Source organism: Macaca nemestrina, chromosome 4 (genome assembly GCF_043159975.1).
Source record: "Macaca nemestrina isolate mMacNem1 chromosome 4, mMacNem.hap1, whole genome shotgun sequence".
NCBI classification, from domain to species: domain Eukaryota; kingdom Metazoa; phylum Chordata; class Mammalia; order Primates; family Cercopithecidae; genus Macaca; species Macaca nemestrina.
In genome coordinates, this window is record NC_092128.1 from 147,164,582 (window position 1) to 147,179,840 (window position 15,259).

Consider the following 15,259-nt stretch of genomic DNA (forward strand, 5'->3'; position numbering starts at 1 on the left):
TCCGACCAGGTTGTGGCCCAGGAAGCAAGTCCATTACAGCAGACAGAGCACAGTGCTATAGACAGGTCCCAAGAACGTAAGGGGCCCAGGCAAGTCATAAGCAGAGAAATACAAGCAAGAAATAAGTGTCCTCTCTGGCAAGTCACCAAAATTGAACATAGTGACAGGGTGCAGTGGCTCATGCCTACAATCCCAGGGCTTTGGAAGACCAAGGCAGTAGAATTGCTTGACCCTGTTTCTACCAAAATTGAAAAAAAAAAAAATTAAAATGGAATGTAGTGATAAGTCCAGCTAGCAAATTGTTTCCTGAAGACAGAGCTCACAAAGTCTTGTTGTTGTTGTTGTTTGTTTTTTATTTGTTTGTTTGGTTTGAGATGGAGTCTCACTGCAACCTCTGCCTCTCAGGTTCAAGTGATTCTTCTGCCTCAGCCTCCTGAGTAGCTGGGGTTACAGGTGCACGCCACCACACCTGACTAATTTTTGTATTGTTAGTAGAGATGGGGTTTCACCACGTTGGCCAGGTTGGTCCTGAACTCTTGATCTCAAGTGATCCACCTGCCTCGGCCTCCCAAAGTGCTGGGATTACAGGCATGAGCCACCGCGCCCAGCCACGAAGTCTTACAATAGATCATTTAAATCAACAACTTCTATGAGCCGCAAAATAGATTGACAAAATCAGAAGCCATCCTTTTTCTAGTCAATCTTCCTTGCCTTCTCTGAGTCTTCTGTGTAGCCAGCATTTCTCTGAATAGATGTTCTTGTCTCTTTAATTAGCAATGAGGTGTTCTCATCTATGGCAGAGCTTCTTACCTGGCAGGAGCAGCAAGACCTGGACCTCCAAGAGGGAGATGGTGGCTCTGTAAGCCGTTTCCTAGTGGACCCAGTGGAATTTGTTCCAAGAGAGTGGGAGTTATAAGAACGCGAAAGGACCAAGGCCACTGTCTGGGGAGTCTGACGAAGGAGTTGTAGCACTCCTGGAGCAAAGAAGGAATTCATCAAGGTCAGTGGTCCATGACCCAGGGCAGCTGCTCTGTGGACAACTCAAGAAAACCTCAATGGCTATCAGAGGAATGCTGGCTACTGCACAGCCACGAGGAAGATGTTGAGACAGGGTACCAGGCAGCCCAGGAGGGCCATTGCTTAGAGCTACTTACAATGAGTCCGCAGGTCCCAATGACTTACCGTATGATTTGCCTGGATCTGAGAAACTCTATTCTCCAGAGGCTGATAATGGTTCTCCTAGGGCAATGCTTTATACTGCTGCACAGCATCTGTGTTCCATTTCTATTCCCTGTAAATGTGCATTGTCGGCCGCTTGCCTGCACTTCCCTCTCCCTGCCCCCTCCCCTTCCTTTCTCTCCCCTAGATAGCTTTTCTCTTAGGAAGAATGGGATCATTTCTCTCCTGAACAGGTCTTCCTGCAGAGGAAAATGCTGAACAATACCAAATGTGGGCTTTGATTTGTGTATTTCCTGTGGCTGCACGGGGCAACTAGGCAGAGAACTGCCTCTGGAGTTTCTTCCCATTTTGCAGACACAGCTTAGAGTTCTTGCCTTTTCCAGTAGGGCTTGAAATTGTCTTTATGACAGTGGTTCCAATGTTACGGGTAACGGGTAAGGTGGGCAGCTTCTCATGTTACTCCGGGAGAATCACTTTCCAGGTTCTTCTCTCTCTCCCTCTCCAGCCTCCCCCAATTCCCCTTTATCTTCGCTTCTAATTGGAAAAACGGAGGAGTGAGGTATGGTGAAAGCAGAGATCCTAAAATAGGTCAGGCCATCATGCAGTTTCCAAAATAAACGTCATCAATGCCAAGTCACTGAACCATATAGCCCAAGCTGACAGTGCCTCATTACCTGCTGTTCTGATGGGATTTTAAAGTCACAGCAAGCATCGGTGTCAAGGACTTACAAAAGAGCCCCCCAAAAAACAAAAACCAAGACAGGGAAGGCAATTTTGGGATGAGCAGGGGAGAAGATGGGATAAGGGAAATGAAGAAAGACCCTGCCATACCGGGATTGAAGCGCAAACCAGAATGTGTCCTTTTGTAATCCACGTTGCTATTTTTGGTTATGAATGGGCTTGTGGGGGATGGAAAGGGGGAGAAATAAATCCATCCCTGCCCCAGTGCAGGTTTGAAGTTTATGAGGATGGAATGGTAAGCATACAACATAGGGTTTTATGCATCAGCACAACTTTGTGTTAAATTGTTCTCGGAGGGTATCTTGTAGAGGAATGTGAATATGAATGGCTGTGTTGTTCTGGAGGCTGAATTGCAATTACCAAGATGTGATAGGAAACCTGGTCTTAACACTGCTCGGTAAAAGAGTATCCCCCACCCCGCACTTATGTATGGCACCTATGGTCCATTTAGTCCCACATACACAAAGTAATCTCTTTGGTAGTCAAACTCCCATGAGCCACCCAGAGTACACAGCAGAAAGAACTCTGTTGCCTAGCAACCAATGGAACATTACAACACTAGATAAATCGAATCAATATTGCTCTAAATATTGAACCCTTAGATGATGAAAAAAACCCTCAAAGCTATGTCCATAACTCCTCTGCTCTTTCCTCTCCTAGACTTAGCAGCTGAGGAGGACCAGCTGGTGTTTTGACAATCTGTGGAGACCTACAGGGAAGGAGGATGGCGGGACAGCACAGCGAGTTCCACGGGGGAACCCGGCAGTAGTCATTCCAGAAAGGAGATACCTGAAGGCTAAATCCCTAGGAATCTGGAGCCTCCTGTCCACCTTGGCAGCACTGGGCAGCCTGGAAGTGAGGTCATTGTCCTGAGTTCCTGACCTGCTGGCATCTGGTCAGGAATCACTGAAGTTGAAGAGACCAAGGTCACTGCCAATGGTTTTTATAAAGAAAACTTGAGTTGCTGGGCACAGTGGCTCATGCCTGTAATCTCAACACTTTGGGAGGCTGAGGTGGGAGGATCTCTTGAGCCTAGGAGATTGAGACCAGCCTGGGCAATATAACGAGACCCCCCTCTCTTAAAAAAGAAATTAGCCAGGTGTGGTGGTGAACACCTGTAGTTCAAGCTACTCAGGAGGCTGAGACAGGAGGATCACTTGAGCCCAGCAGTTTGAGGCTGCAGTAAGCTGTGATTGTACCACTGCACTCCAGCCTGGGTGACAGAGAGAGACCTTGTCTCTCTAAAAAAAAAAAAAAAAAAAAAAAAAAAAAGAACACCCAAGGTTCAAGTTGGTGCACAAGATGTCCTCCCATGAAACCCCCAAGGCCCTCCTGATCCCTTCATCACCAAGCCCCAGTGGTGAACTGCACCTTCTCTGTCTGCTCACAACCCTCAGATTGACATATTGGAACTTCCTTTCCCTTGACATCTCTTTTAGTGTATTTTAACCAGCCCCTTGCATCTTGGTAGAAATGAACCCCGTTTGGAAGGGGAGGGGGAACTTTGAAAAATGTCTAATCACGTTTTCCAATGAGTCACTTTTTCTTCCTGGAAATAATGCTAGGTCATATTCCTAGAAACACTTTCCTGACTGAGTAGCCTTTCTGAAGAGGCTCCATATGTCCCCTTGTGCAAAGCTTTCCTTGGGGTCCCCAGCTTTAAGGTTCTGCCACAGTGCTGTTGGAAGCGTTGATTTTTTTCACAGATAAAATGGGAGAGTTGACTTTAGTGAGAGATATTAAAAGGTGGAGGAGAGAACCTAACAATGTGAGTCTTTACCATGTGCCAAGCCCTGCAGAGGATGCGTTAATAAAGCCGGAGCTGCTCATCGAAGTGATGTGATACCCAAATGAGGTAGGACCTATTCTTTCCATTTTGCAGATGGAGAAACTGAGACTTACGGTAACTTATCTACAAGAGAGAGTTGTGGTATCCCAACGGGCAGTAATTCTGGGCTTCTCTCTGGTCTTTGTGTGGTCATTGGGAGGTATATGGCTGAGCAATTGTCCCCTCTCTTAGTTCCAATGGGCCACACAAGGGCCATTTGAAAAGACAGGATGAAGGCTGGGACCCACGACAGCTCTGTGTCATTGTCATAATGTAGAGGATGGTCTCCACCGTGCAAGAGAAGAACCTCTCAAATCATGAGACAAGACAAGAAAAGAGATCTGTCTTCCTTCTAGACCTCAGTGGTGCTATCAGTGACAATGCACGTTTGCCCTTGGAGTGGCGCAGTTAGAGTTTGTATAGTTCAATTTTTACCTCCGGAACAGTGCAGGCAGGTCCCGCTTTTCATTATTCTCTTGATGCTTTGTCCTCCGTCATATTACCACTCAAGTTTGGATTAGGCTGTGGATGTGGGGACTTGCAACATTGGAGGGAAAAGCTTAAAACTGTCAAGGGGCCAAGCGCGGTGGCTCATGCCTGCAATCCCAGCACTTTGGGAGGCCGAGGCAGGTAGATCACAAGGTCAGGAGATCGAGACCACGGTGAAACCCCGTCTCTACCAAAAATACAAAAAAATAGCTGGGCACAGTGGCGGATGCCTATAGTCCCAGCTACTGGGGAGGCTGAGGCAGGAGAATGGCGTGAACCCGGGAGGCGGAGCTTGCAGTGAACCGAGATCGCGCCACTGCACTCCAGCCTGGGCGACAGAGCGAGACTCCGTCTCAAAAAAAAAAAAAAGAAAAAAAAAGAGACTGTCAAGGATAATTTCTCCATAGCTCACGAGGAAGGCCCCCAGGAAGATAAACTCTCCACAGGGGTCCCTTGTGGCACATCATTTTTTTTTCCTGCTGTTCTCTACCGTCAGGTTTTTTGTCCCCACCACGCCCCATCAACTGTCTCATTCTTCCAATCTCCATGGGGTGCATCTCCATTTTCCTTTTGGGAACTCTATTAGGGTGGTGCAAAACTAATTGTGGCTTTTGCCATTAAAAATAATGCCATTTGGCTGGGCGTGGTGGCTCATGCCTGTAATCCCAGCACTTTGGGAGGCTGAGGTGGGCGGGTCGCTTGAGGTCAGGAGTTCAAGATCAGCCTGGCCAACATGGTGAAACCCCATCTCTACTAAAAATACAAAAATTAGCCAGGCATGGTGGTGCACACCTGTAATCCCAGCTACTTGGGAGGCTGAGGCAGGAGAATCGCTTGAACCCTGGAGGCGGAGGTTGCAGTGAGCTGAGATTGTGTTGTTGCACTCCAGCCTGGGTGATAGAGACTCTATCTCAAAAAAGAGAGAGAGAGAAAAAAAGTAATGCCATTAAAAGTAATGGCAAAATCCGCAAATATCTCCCTATCCTCAGGGAAATCTCTGAATCTCAAGGTCCGTTACCACTTTCCCCTCTCCCACCCCAACGGTGCATTGATCCAACAGCAGCTCATTAAATTCATGGCAACACCTAGGACAGGGAAACTATTGCTTCTGCTATCCCAGGGCAGAAAAACCACAGATGCCCTGTGTGAGTCTCAGGCAAGTTCATGCCACATCCCTTCTCCAAGTTCTCTGTGCAGGTCTATCTCTGGACAGGTGTCTAAGTCTACCATGCTCATTTTTCCTCATTGTCACCATCATTATGGCTGTTTGACACTGCTCCTACACGTCAGGCACTGTACATGACATTATTCCACTGCCTCCACTGAACATCAGATATCATCACCCCATTTTGCAGAGGAGCGAATGGAAGCAAAGAGTGTGCAATTTGTCCTAGGACATCCAGCTAATAAGTGGGAGCTGTAATTTGAATCAAGTTCTTTCATCTGAAGTCAAGGCTGTTCTGGAGGGTCAGTTTTGCAGAGGCTGGAGAGGAGACGGCTTATAGCACATGCTCTAGGAGTATAAGAGGCACCCAGTCGGTGACTGGCGGAATCTTGCCTTCACTTGGAAAATCAGGAGACCTGGATTTTAGTCCCAGTTTTATTGAACTCCCAATTTTCCTTTTCATCGTCCATAAAATGAAGGAAGGCTCAGTGACCTGCCAGTGCTCAGAGTCTAATTCAGACCAATGGCCAGTTTCGGAGTCCAGGAGGCAAACTTTGGAACTGAATCCAAACCCGTACAGAGCTCAAATGTCTCTGCTTTCATTCTGCAGTTGAAACAGATAAAAGACACAAGGCAATTTCTTCATGCACCACCACTGCCAGGGAACCACAGAACCGAGTGACCGAGGTCTCTTCCTGCCAGGCTGCCTGGAATGAAATCTTTCAGTCACTGTTTCCTTAGGTGTTATTTCTTTACATATGAATAAAAGCCTCGGTAGAAAGGCATTTCTGGTGTTAAGGAAGGAAATCTGAATCTATAAAATGAATCAATTGGGGCTGTAAATGTTTGCATTACAAAAGAATTCTGAAGAATACCTCCGTTGTGATATTCTGCATTTATTATTATTATTATTTTTGAGACAGGGTCATGCTCTGTTGCCCAAGCTGGAGTGCAGTAGTGCTATCACAGCTCATTGCGGCCTCAATCTCCTGGGCTCAAGTGATCCTCCCAATTCAGCCTCCTGAGTAGCAGGGACCACAGGCATGCTCCACTGTGCCTGGCTAAGTTTTCTTTTTCTTTTCTTTTTTTTTTGAGACATGGTCTTGCTGTGTCGCCTTGCTAATTTTTTTGATATTGAGAAGAGACAAGGTCTGGCTATGTTGCCCAGGCTGGTCTTCAACTCCTGGGCTCAAGCAATCCTCCCACCTCGGCCTCCCAAATTGCTGGGATTATAGGTGTGAGCCACTATGCTAGACCTTATTATTATCATTAAAAAATCAAATAGTGGAAGGTTCATTAGTTAAAAAATCAGGAGCATAGAAACAGGGCCAAAATATAACCAGCCTGCTGACTGGTTAAACATACTTATTCATTTTTCACTTTTTTTTTTTTTTGGCAAAAGGATGACATACATCTGAGGTTATGTCATTCCCACATGAGACTTTTCTATCCTGAGATGTGCTTCTCCTTTTGAAAATGCTCTGTTCATGCCCATCAACGTCTTACCTTTCCATCCTCATTCTGGCTCGTAATCATGTTTCTTTGTAATATCAGCCACCTGTACCAAGTATGTTGGTGTAAACTGTTTCTATTACTACATTTTTCTTATTTATTGTTTTCTTTTTTGAGATGGAGTCTTGCTCCGTCACCCAGGCTGGAGTGCAGTGGTACGATCTCAGCTCACTGCAACCTCCGCCTCCTGGGTTCAAGCGATTCTCCTGCCTCAGACGCTTGAGTAGCTGGGATTACAGGCACCCGCTACCAAGCCCAGCATTTTTTTTTCAGAGGAGCCCCCTACATCTTAGCCTTCAGGCTGAATAGCGGGGCATTTCACAGGGATTTACTGTATGCTTATGGAGGGAAGAACAAAATCAGGCAGCGGAGAAGCTTTTTTGGAGACAGGGATCTTGTTCAGTTTCCCAGGCTGGAGTGGTGCAGTGGTGCCATCTCGACTCACTGCAGCCTCTGCCTCCTGGGCTCAAGCCATGCTCCCATCTCAGCCTCTGGAGTAGCTGGGACTACAGATGCAGGCCACCATGCCCAGCTAATTTTTGTACTTTTTTGGGGTAGAGATGAGGTCTCGCTATATTGCCCAGGCTGGTCTCAAACACTTGGGCTCAAGTGATCCACCTGCCTCAGCCTCCCACAGTTCTAGATTTACAGGCGTGAGCCACTGTGTAAAGATTCTTTACAAAACCGTGATGTGCAAACTGCTTTCGAGAAAACAGATGATTCCAAAAGGCAAGGGTTATCTGTGGAAGATGGAATCCTGGCTTACAATTCTTCCAAATCTCCCTGAGTTAGAATTAGTCATCCGCATCCTTTGCCATGTGATTTTGAGCACTTTCCACTGGCATGAGGGGGTGTATATTTCCCTCCCCATTGACACTGCATTTGGCCAGTGGGAGGTGAGTGCTTGTGGCAGCTGTGAGTCCTCAAGGGGCTTTGCGTGTTCCTGCTTGTCCTTTTGTATCCTGGATGTCCGCCATGAAAAGACCACGCCGGGGTAGGTGCTAGTCCAAACAGAGGCAGAGACACATGGAGGGAACCTGCTATCATTTGTGTATTTGTCTCCTCCAAGCCTCTTGTTGAAATTAGATCCCGAGTGTTGGTGGTGGCAGTGTTGGGGTCAGAGGAGGTAAGTGAGTTCTGTCTCTGTTAGTTCACGGAGAGCTGGTTGTTATAAAGAGCTTGGCACCTCCCGCCTCTCTGTCTTGCTTTCTCTCTTACCAGGTGATCTCTGCACACACCAGCTCCCTATCACCTTCCCCCATGAGGGGAAGCGTTCTGTGGCCATCACAGATATAGATGCCAAATACCTGACTTTTCCAGACATCAGAATCATGAGCCAAACAAACCTTTTTTTTTTTTTTTTTTTTTGTGAATTACACAGTCCTAGATACTGCTTTTGAGGACTAAGCTGATTCTTTTTTTTTTTTTTCAATCTTGCCCAAATTCCTATCCAAGTGGTCTGGGGAGTCATGCCTTACAAATCCTAAATTCTCATCAGATGGGTTTTATTTAACACTATATATCATGACTTACTTTCCAATCTGACTCTGGCATAACACTGCATGATAAAGAAGAAAATCAAAATATTTTACCCGAAAACATGTTTCTTTAGCATATTTTGAAATGGTCCTGCAAAGCTGTCCTTGGGGGTGGGGGGGGGAAATTTGCATCTGTAAAAAATCTCTGACATAGCTAGATCTTTTTCTTCCAGGCCCTCCCAATCCTGAAGAGATTAACTGAGAGTCTAGCATCTTTTAATGATCTGAATAGGAAACATTTGTCATCTATTGTCTCTAAGGGCAGCCACTGTGAGACTTCAAAAGAACCTTGGTCTCCACAATGCTTTATCTCACCCTGAACATTTCCTTTCTATTGATCCCAGGTCTTTAGACAAACTGAATCCATTGTCATCCAGAAAATGTTTAAATTTGCCTATAGCCTGGAAGTCTCCCTCTCCTCATCCCCCTTCCCCTCCCCTCATCCCCCTCCCCACTCCTCTATCCTCCTCCTCCTCCCCCCTCTTCTCCCCCTTCCCCCTCCCCCCTCCCTTCCCCCTACCCCCTTCCCCTTTCTGCCTTCCCCCTTCCCCCTCCCCCTTCCCCTGCCCCTCCCCACCTTTGAGTTGTCCCACCTTTTTGGACCAAACCAATGTATTTCTTAAATGTATTTGATTGATGTCTCATGCCTCCCTAAAATGTGTAAAACTAAGCTGCACCCTGACCACCTTGAGTCCATATTCTCAGGATCTCCTGAGGGGGCTGTGTCATGGGCCATGGTCACTCATATTTGGCTCAGAATCAATCTCCAAATATTTCACAAACTTTGACTCTTTTCGTCGACACTTTTTAGCAACACAAATGGACGAAGATAAGATTTGAATTCAACCTGCAGTCTGCAGCCTGGCTAAGCTAACCCACAGCCTAGAGCAGGGATGTCCCACGAACTCCACAGACCTGGGAGTAGCAAAAGAAATGCTGGCTGCAGTGAGGCAGTATGTTTTGGGGAAGTTTATTATGCAACAATAGCTGATTAACATATCATTCCTATATGGGGCAAAGTGGGTCATATGGAGAGAAGGATGGGGTGGTGGGGAAAAAGAAAGGTTATTAGGTTACTAGGGAGGAGAGGAACCTGCTGTCTATCATAGGTCCTGAAGGACCTTGTAGCAAGAATTTCTCTGAACTTTCCAGACCTATCATTGTGCCAGACAAGCCACGATGCTAAATTTTTTTTAAGGGAAAAATTCAGTGGTGGCCTGTACAGAGCTGAAAGGGCAAAACTGAAAGGAAGTCAGAGAATAACCTTTTACATCAGGCAAAATTGATGGCTGATTCAACAGCCCCAAAGGCTTATGTAGCTCAGCAACTTACAGCAACCATTCCTCTCGTTCATTTTGGTGAAGTTATTCGCACAGAGTGAGGGTCCCCACTCTGCCCAGGTGCAGGAGGAGATTCAGAAAATTTAAAGAAATATGGGCATAATTTAATTCAACCTGGATGGTGATAGAAAGTTCCAGAGACACGGCCATAACATACCAACCAGTATTATGCTTATCTTTGGAAATGGTAACATGATGCTTTTAACCATCGTGATGGGAACTCTTTCTTGCATAGAAAGAATTTTTAAAATAGAACACTTAAAAAAAAAAAAAAAGCATTTGATACCAGTAAAGTTTTTCCAGAGGGCATTGAGAAGAATTGAACTAAGCTTAGAAAAATGACAGTTATCTGTTACCCAGAAAAAGCAGGTAGGTCAGTGCCGATAGAGCTATTTAATTTTAGCCCACATGTTTCAACACCAACTTAGACCTCCCATGCAATTAGCTAAAATAACTGAAATAGGGGAGTGCCTAAAGGCTATACCCATGTACATTAATTTATGAGTCAAATGAAGCAGAATTTATAAACTCATTGGCAGTTACTTGTTTGACTTGACTTTTCTTTCTGTGAGGATAACCCCTTCTGTTGGAAGGGACCACCCAAACAAGAGTGATGTCTGCCTCTACCAACAACAGAGATACTTAGCTTCTGGACCAACACTTGGCTCTTAGCGTGTTGTTAAAGGAAAATTCAATTGGAATTGTTGGTTATATTTCTCTGTCTTATCTTCCAAGAATCTTTGTTTGTTTGTTTGTTTGTTTAAGAGACAGGATCTGGCTTTGTTGCCCAGACTGGAGTACGGTGGCATGATCACAGCCCACTGCAGCTTCAAATTCCTGGACTCCCACCTCAGCCTCCCAAAAAGTTGAGACCATAGGCATGTGCCACGGCACCTGTCTAATTTTTAAATTTTTTGTAGGGAAGAAGTCTTGCTATATTGCCTAGGCTGATCTTGAACTTCTGGGCTAAAGCAATCCTCCCGACTTGGCCTCCCAAAGTGTTAGGATTACAGGTGGGAGCCACCCTGCCTAGCCTTATCTTCCAAGAATCTCGGAGGGCAAGCACTGAGTTTTGAACCATTCTATTTTCTTCTCTGCCTCATTGTGCAAAGCATGGTGTCTTGAACTTTGGAGTTCCATAAATACATTTTTATTATCATGGCAGACCCATCTGGCTGGCCAACTCAGCCATCATCTCTGTTTCCTCTTCTACCTCGCCATTTTCAAACTAGGCACACATGACTCAATTCTGGCCGATGCATTGTAAACTGAAGCCTTTAGGTGGGGTTTTGGGAAATACATATGTATTTTAATTGTCATGCTGCATTAGCTGTTTTATATCCTTTTCCTTCTTCTTGCATGCCCACGCAAGGCTCAGAAGGCCAGTACCATCCTGTGACTATGAAGCAATAGGCATGTGGATGAAGGTCCACACATTAAAGATGGCAGAGCAAAATGATGTGAAGAGCCTGTGTTGGAACTGGCTTTTACCAGTTCGCAAGATTTGACCAATAGCTTCTCAAGAATTTTGCATGTCTGTTGTTCAGCACAGCCATGATTAAAAATGGCCTTATATAAACTTATAATGAAATAAGTTATGTTAAAGCAAAGATAATAGTGCAAACTAATATTTTTTTTTACTGTTTTACTACTATCTAATGCTCATGAGATTATTTATGCATATAATATTGGTGGAAATGTTTTGTACTGGAATGGAATTGAGCATTTCTTCCCTACTCTGCACTTAGATGTGTCACGTTGATAGCTGGAAATCAAACCATGATGGAAGTATGTATGCTATGGAAATTGACAAGCATAACAAAATAGTACTGTCCCTTCAGAATGGTTGTTAAACATTTAGCAGCTCAAGCTCACCACTGCTGGCTTGCCGATGGATCATTGATTTGCCATCTCAGTCTCATCTCCTGGAATTCTTGTGGGATAAGACAAATAAGCCCTAATATTTTAAAGTCAACATTAGTCAAGGTTTCTTATGGTATTGCAACAAAAATTATGTCTAATGTATATAGCGATTAAGTCATTTATCTCACCCTACCAAACACAGGTGGAAAATATTCAACGTCATACCACGGATGTGCAGAAGAAGAAAGAAATCCTATTTGGAACTGAAGTCAGGCAGTTGGAATTTGCAGAAGGAAATCCTGGCAGCCCGCGGTGTTTGAGGCATTACATAAACATCTGATATTTGACTCTAACTATCGGCACTTGGTGTCAGCATATAAATGTTGGGTTGGAAAAGTAGACAAATTGATTTTCCATTTCTCTCATTCTAGTTTCTTCCTTTCATTGATGCTATAGTCACGGATCTTATTACTAGCATAACAGTCAGTAATATACACATGTTATTTCTCTGGTTAAAGAATAATTCTTTTCAAAGCTCCATAATGTGATAAACTGACCCTGAATTATGACCATAAAAATAATAATTTACTCTTTTCTCCAAAGCTATCAAAACATTCTCGAGCTCTAGAACCTATAAACTGTCTAACCTTAAGCCATTGTTATATCTTTTTCACATTTTATGAGTTAAAATAGACTTGAGAGTTAAGAAGAGGAAAGTATTGGTCCATCTACTTCCCTGCCTGGAATACTAAGGGTCAGAGAAGTTAACTTACCTGTTCAAGGTGAAAAAAATAGAAAGCAGGGCTAGATTGCAATTAATGGTATCTCCTCATTACTTTTTTTTTCTCTCTCAGAATCACGTTTTTGTATTCCAGTATAAATATTGAGTTTGAACGCATGAAAATCATTTTCCTGGTATGTAACAGGGCGGTTGGATTTTGTTTTCCTTTCTGGCCTGTTTCCTGAGGCTGTTAAGAAGAGCCAGAGATCAAGAATTTGAGTCCTTAAATGCAAAATAAAAAGTATTGCCAGTGGAACTAGGTTTGTTACTGGGGATTCTTGGTGGGGAATACTATGTTCCGGCAAAAAATGAGGAGGTTTATTGTCTCCTCCTTCTCTTATATAGTCTCCTTTTAGTTTCTTACCTTTACCTTCTTACTCCATTTTTTCTTTTTTCGGTTAAGATACAAGGTCTTGCTCTGTAGCCCCAGCTAGAGTGCAGTGGTGCAGTCATAGCTCACTGCAGCCTTGAACTCCTGGGCTCACACCTGTAATCCCAACACTTTGGGAGGCCAAGACAGGAGGACGACAACCCTGGGCAACATCCCGAGACCCTGTCTCTTCAAAAAATTTAAAAATTAGCTGGGCGTGGTAGCACGTGCCTGTAGTCCCAGCTATCCAGGAGACTGAGGTAGGAGGATTGCTTGAGGCTGGGAGGTCCAAGCTGCAGCGAGCTACGATTATGCCACTCCACTCCAGCCTGAGTGACAGAGAAAGACCCTGTCTCAAGAAAAAAAAAAAAAAAAAAAAAGGATGTGGAAGAGGAAGAACAGTTACTGGGGCATTTGAAGTTCAGTAAGAGACGAAATCTCAGTGGGCTGAAGATAATGTAAAAACATCCCAAATTTTAGTGTGTTCTTCTCTATCTCTACTCTGTCCACAGATTATCTACTGGCTAAAGTGATCCTCCCACCTTGGCCTTCCAAGTAGCTGGGGTGACAAGTGTGCACCACCATACCTGGCTAATTTTTAAATTTTTTGTAGAGACACGGTCTTGCTATATTGCCCAGATTGGTCTCAAACTCCTGGAGTCAAGCGATCCTTCTGCATTGGCCTCCCACACATTTATTCATCTTTTATTGAATAAATGTTTGTTGAGCACCTACTATGTGCCAGGCAGTCTTTCAGGTTCTGGAGAAAGCAGTGGTGGGGACAAAATGTCCCTGCTCTCATAGATTAGGTGTGGTGGAGAAGTAAAGCAAGAAAGACCATTAACAAGTTAACAGAGAGGCACCATGGAGGAAATGGAACAAGGTGGTGTGTTACAGTGTGGCTCTAGGTGGGACTGGATAATCTGATCAAGTCCTTACAGGTAGTGAGGAGATATCTGAGGGGTGTCTTAGTTAGTGTAGGCTGCTATCAGAAAGTACCATAGACTGGGTGGCTTATAAACAATAAAACTTTATTTTTCTTAGTTTTGAAGGCTGAAAGTCTGATCTCAGGGTTCTAGCATGATTGGGTTCTGGTGAGGGCCCTCTTCTGGGTTGTAGATCACCAGCTTCTTGTATCCTCACATGAGCTCTGTGGGGCCTCTCTTTTTTTTTTTTTTTTTTGAGACACAGTCTTGCTCTGTCACCCAGGCCGGAGTGCAGTGGTGCTATCTTGGCTCACTGCAACCTCTACCTCCCAGGTTTAAGTGATCCTCCTGCCTCAGCTTCCCAAGTAGCTCAGATTACAAGCGTGCAGCACCACACCCTGCTAATTTTTGTACTTTTAGTAGAGATGGAATTTCACCATGTTGGCTAGGCTGGTCTCAAACTCCTGACCTCAAGTGATCCACCCGCCTCAGTCTCCCAAAGTGCTGAGAATATAGGCATGAGCCACTGCACCCAGCCTGGGGTCTCTTTTATAAGGGCACTCATCCCGTTCATGAGGACTTTACTCTCATGACCTAATTTACCTTCCAAAGGCCCCACTTGCTAAAATTATCACACTTCGGGTTAGGATTTCAACATACAGATTTGGGGGTGCGGGGCACAGATATTCAGTCCATTGCAAGTGGGATCTGAGTCACAATTAATGGTCTTGCAAAGATTGGAGATAGGGCCCTGGGGCAGAGAGAATAGCAAGTGCCAAGCCCTTGAGGAACGAAAGAAGTTCCTCTCTGTAGTAGTAGCCATCAGTGGTAGGAAATGGAATTGTAGGTCTCTTTGGGACTAGTTCATGCAGAAATTTTAGGTGATGATGAGGACTTAAATTGTGTTTTATCCTAGTTACAACGGAAAACCATTGCATGTATTTAGGTTCTAGAGGACCACCGTGAACCAATGTGCATTCATAAAAGAATAGAGGTGCCAGAGATATAGTCAGGAGGATCTTCTAGAATGCAGAAAATAGACAGCTTGACTAAGAGTAGCGTGGATGGAGGGAAGTTTATGAATGCAACCTATTTTGGAAATAGAGTCACAGGTGATAGTGATGGACTTGATGCATGGAGAGGGTGTGTAGAGAAAATAGAAGAATCAAGGGTGATGCCTTGGTTTTTGGCTTGAACAACTGGTGTGGTATTTACTAAGCTGAGGAGACTGGGAGAGGAAAAAAATCCCTCCCCTTTGTAGGAGAAGCATCCACAGTTCTGTTTCAAGTATGTTAAGGAGTCTTCCTGGAAATCTCATTACAGATGGCAAATAGTCTGTTGGATATAGGAGTTTGGAACCCAGGAAAAAGGTCAAGATTTGAGCTAAAAATGTAGGGTTATATAAATAATCTTTAAAGCCAGTAGATAATTGGTGGACAGGGTAGAGATGGAGAAGAACATACTAGAATTTGGGGTGTTTCATTATATTATCTTCAGCCTACTGAGATTTCTTCTCTTACTCAACTT

General features: G+C 44.5%; 1 long non-coding RNA gene across 1 annotated transcript; it reads left to right on the forward strand.

The window, feature by feature from the left end:
- The first annotated feature begins 2,487 nt into the window (after positions 1–2,487).
- LOC105466345 (uncharacterized) lies at positions 2,488–12,864 on the forward strand. The gene is made up of 3 exons (XR_978140.2): positions 2,488–2,846; positions 3,627–3,775; positions 11,858–12,864. It is a non-coding gene; the product is annotated as an uncharacterized lncRNA (long non-coding RNA).
- Positions 12,865–15,259: the final 2,395 nt, after the last annotated feature.